At 38.6% G+C, this 5,000-nt stretch overlaps 1 protein-coding gene across 6 annotated transcripts in view; it reads left to right on the forward strand.

The window, feature by feature from the left end:
- LOC106879942 (mannosyl-oligosaccharide 1,2-alpha-mannosidase IB) overlaps positions 1-5,000 on the forward strand; it is a 216,977-nt gene that overhangs the window by 17,377 nt on the left and 194,600 nt on the right. The gene's annotated exons all lie outside the window — the stretch shown is intronic.

Raw genomic sequence — 5,000 nt, forward strand, 5'->3', positions numbered from 1 at the left:
TATATATATATATATATATATATATATATATATATATATGTGTGTGTGTGTGTTTGTATGCATGTATGTTTCTATCCACACATTGTACCTGTCTTGTTTTTAACCAGCCGTTATTGTTGTCACTACATGCTAGAAATAGCAGCCAAGTTCCTTCAACTACACTACCGTCCGGAAGAAAACGAAAGTCTACAAACTGGATGCACTACGTAGTCTATTTTTATTCTAAAAAAAGAAAAGAAAAAGGAAACAAAAAAACGGGAGGGTCACTATTGGAAAGTCATCTAATTGAACAATACTTGGGGTTGAGATAAAAACAAAGTAGTGGTCGCTCAGTCTGTGAGTAATCGCAGAAAAAAATATTCCCGACCGGTTTTTAAAAAGGAGAATACGTTGGATGTACTCTACATTTGAGTAACAACAAAGCCATGATGGTCACGCTGGAACGTCTATTCTGTTAGGGCTAATCTTAGGCTGCACCCCCCCTCCTTCCGTAAGACATTTTAAATTTAACTATTTTGAAGAATGTACGTTAAAAAGATTTAGAGAAAGAAAGTTTCTTTCTTCCGTATAATGGATAACTAAATTTTTGTTTGTATCTTCACGTTCAAGTTAGAATCTGGAAACTATATTTTTGGTCACCGTCATTTCGCCATTTCTACCAAACTCTTTGGCACCGGTCAAAGAATTTTTGTTTGGTAAACTCGTGTTTCGAATTGCTGTCTCTTCTTCTTCTTCGGAAGCTGCTGGTGCCGTTGCGTCTGCTTGATAATAACGGTAAAAATGTTAGTTCCTGAGTTTCAATTAATGATATAATAAATAGTTTGAATCTCGTAAAAGTGTAATATGCATTCCTGTTGAATAGAGTCGGAAATTATCTAGTGCGCCTAAAAAGCTATGATTTCTTCTTTGTCTGTATGTTTCAAGCATCGTAAGATAAGAATCTGCAAAAATAAAAAAGAGGGGGTTGTCATTCAATTCCGTGATTTTTTGGTTTTCTTTTTCAAATTTGTTTCAGATATCTAAGATTGATTTTTTTAAATTACATAGAACATCAATCCGAAAACAATTTTCGAAAAAAAATATTAATAATATTAAAAGCGGATAGAACCAAACATTTTTGACTATTTAGTTTTCATATTCTCAATCTAAGGTACTTAAAACCTACAGATCCGAAAAAAAATTACGGTTTTTCGACACACTAGATAATTCTCGACTCTATTCTACAGGAATGTCCTCACATATTATATTCACACGTTACGCATACTTCACACTCTCTCGCTAGCTAGTGAATGAAAGTTTTTTTTATCTATACACGCACATAGTTCAATAATAATAGACAGCATACATATATACCCACAAACCGGTATTCTTTCACAAACCTATATACATTCATTCGTTCGTTGACGTGTACTTGCGCATATATATATATATATATATATATATATATATACACACACACAGACATACATATATACATACACATTCATAGCACCGCGGCCGACCCTCTTATTGTTTCTCAGAGTTCGTTTAATATTAAAAAAAAATGACCCACCGGTCTAGATTTCTCTTCGCAGTCTCTCTAGCTGTTTGAAATAACTCCTTCAGTTTACACTCCCCTTTTTTTCTGTTTCTTGTCCCAAATAAGGCATGAGGTCACAGTAGTATAAGTGAACTACAAAAAAAGAAGTGGGGGGTCTCTACAAATTAATTTAAAAGTTGTCGATTTGACAGAAAGCTTAAAAGGACTGAATATCCATTGTCCAGGGGAAAACAATGATGGTTACGAGGCAAAACAAGTAAGAAAGAATGAAAAAAAAATGGAATGATTGACACCGTGTATAAATGTACACCTTCCAAGGGAACCGAAAAAGACTTGCCGCCGGAATGCTTTTCATTAAGAATTTGCTCTATCTTGGGCTGACCGGACGTTAATTAGTAACCAACAATAACCGGAAGTACTTTGCTCGGGGTTGTGGGTAGGGTTGTCTAATAGTTTTATAGGTATGGTTATTTAAATAGGACAATAGTATTTATTCAAAATGTGTGTCTACACACACACACACACACACACACATATTGAATAATCGGTAGAAGTTACAGTAACTCAAGGGCCGCTAGTTTCGTGCATTGGATAACACTTAGCAAACTGTACCCTATCACTTATGAAATGTGTGTGTGTCTATATATCGATATTTTGACCAACTCACACATAACACATATTATATGTGAGTATTTGTTGACGTATCTTTTTTAATCGCTTCAGTCTTGTAACTGCGTCCATGCTGGGGCACCGCCTTGAAGGGTTTAGTCCAGTGGTTCCCAACCTTTTAAACTACCAAGGTACCCTTTTGTTTAAATGAGTTTTCCGACGGACCCCTTAGTACTACCTTTGCAAACCACAGGTTGGGAACCACTGGTTTAGTCGAACGAATCGATTCCCCCGCCTCACAAGCACTTATTTTTAGGGTGTTTTTTTTTGTCGAACCAAGTTACGGGATGTGAACAACCCAACACCTGTTGTCTAGTGATGCGGTTACAAGCGCACATTCATATACATACACACAAGCTTTTTTCAGTTTCCGTCTACCAAACGCACTCAAGGCTTTGGTAGGCCTGAAGCCATAACGAGAAGACACTTGCCCAAGGTGCCTCGCAGTGAAACTGAACCAAGGACTACTCGGTTTGGAAACAAGCTTTTGAATCACACAGCTACGCTTGTGTCTTGAAAAATATGGAACGCTACACGTATACACATACGTATACACACACACTCTCGTCTTAGAAACCACGTGCCCCAGTTTGGACAAGAAAGAGTTCTTGGTGACAGATGTTTGTTCTGTAACTTTTAGAATAGAAATAACATTTTATTATTCTCTTCTCTTTGTCCATCTCTCTCTCTTTCTCTCTCTCTCTCGATCGCTCTTCCATTTATTCATTCTTACACTCACATCTGTTTGTGTGCAGAGGTAAGAGAGAGGTCAATGAACGGAGGAGTTTCATCCAGACTAGCTATCTCGTACCTCACGGGGAAGCAAAAAAAAAAGAAGTGGGTGGGGACGGAATTGGCAGACGAAAATATAACATAGTTGAAAATTTTTGAAAGGAGAGAATAATTCCTGCTATAAACAAAACACGAGAACACTTAAAATTGGAAGAATTCTTGACTCTTTTTTCGATCCCCTTCACGTAAAGGTAGTTTATTTCGGTAAATCTTTATTTACCGTTATTTCGAAACTCTATGGAAGCTGACTCCGATTGAGCAGACAGACGTTTGATGAGAGACGTTCCAACCACGACCGCTTCGTTTATTTACTTATTCGAATATACATAGTGTATCTTGGAATGTATTACCCAATCTGATTTTTATTTTAATTGTTAATAACGTTAGATTATGACTTGTGTACAGATATATATGGCTGCTATTTCTATCAGTTTAAACCACTGCGCAGAGACTTCCCTTGGCTCGTTTAAGTGTTAATTAATAGTAGTTTTTGTTGTTGTTTAACCTCAGGTAGGTCTTAATTAGACTTATGAGTAGAAAGCATTCCAGCCTTGAAACTGTCTAATCATTTTCTGAAGCACAGAACGCTTACAACCACCATTATCCAATCTAGCGTACCCTATACTTCAGATGGCAGGGTGTGATAATTTGAGGTAGATTTGGCTGCTATTTCTATTTGATAAAGCGATCACGTTGAGGACGTCTACCATTCTCTCCCCTCTTGGTCAGGGCTCAATCGACTCTTATTCAATAAGGCAGGTAAGCTAAAACAATCTGGGGATTAATAGATAGTAGTTCACAGTGACTGAAGCAGAGATGACCAGATAGGTAGTAGTCGGTGGGATTTGAACGCGTAACCACGCTGCAACTGCAGTCAAGTTGGCATTCTGGTTTCTGACTTCGTATTAACACAGTTCTGTTGTCCGTGCAGTGAAATTCTGTTACATAACAGCATACCAGTGTTCTCTCAGAATCGCCCTTTAACCACACACACACACACACACACACATTCTTCACTCATACACGCTCTCTATCGTAAACATGCTTTCACACACACACACATGCACATTCTTTCGCATACACACATACGAGCTCTCTCTCTCACTCACTCTCACATATCTTTCTTTCACACACACACGCTCTTTCTCTTTCTCTCACATACAAACACACGCTCTCTTATACACACAAACACATGTTCTCTTATAAACACACACACACACACACACACGTTCTCTCTCTCTCTCTTACACACACACATAGACACACGCTCTCTTATACACACACATACACAAACACGCCGTCTTTTATACACACACACACACTCCACACACAAACTCACGTTCTCTTATACACACACACATAAACACACGCCCTCTCTTTTCACACGCTCTCTCACACACACATACACACACTTTCCTCTTACGCACACACACTCACACACACTCTCTCTCTCTTCTACACTTACGATCTTCTTTTATACACACATTCGCTCTGTTTCTTACACATACACAAACATCCATTCTATCTATTTCTCTTTCTCTTTCACATTCTGACACACACGCTCTCTCACGTATACCTGCTTTCTGACACATATACACATACATGGCCCTCTCTCACACGTTTTCCCTTCCGTGCGCACTTACGTACCCGACCTTAACGAGTAGGGAACCCGTCTGTGTGCACGTTTCTCTAGACCTCCCTAACACCTATTCCCAGGATAACCTGATCCCAAGTTCCCCAAACACGTAAAACACATACGTACATTCATACATACATATGCACACATCGAGATGGTGGTCGCGACTGGAATACCTTTGGATGTTGGTCTTTCTGCTCGGGGTCATTCTTGACCTTGGGCTAAACAAAACAACCACACGCAAAGCCTCGCTTCGTGCGCGCGCACACACATACACGTATATACATACGGCATACACATATACACACACGCACGCACTCTTTCATATAGATGTACACCATATACATATATATATATATACAC

The sequence above is a fragment of the Octopus bimaculoides genome, chromosome 18, assembly GCF_001194135.2.
Source record: "Octopus bimaculoides isolate UCB-OBI-ISO-001 chromosome 18, ASM119413v2, whole genome shotgun sequence".
Lineage (NCBI taxonomy): Eukaryota > Metazoa > Mollusca > Cephalopoda > Octopoda > Octopodidae > Octopus > Octopus bimaculoides.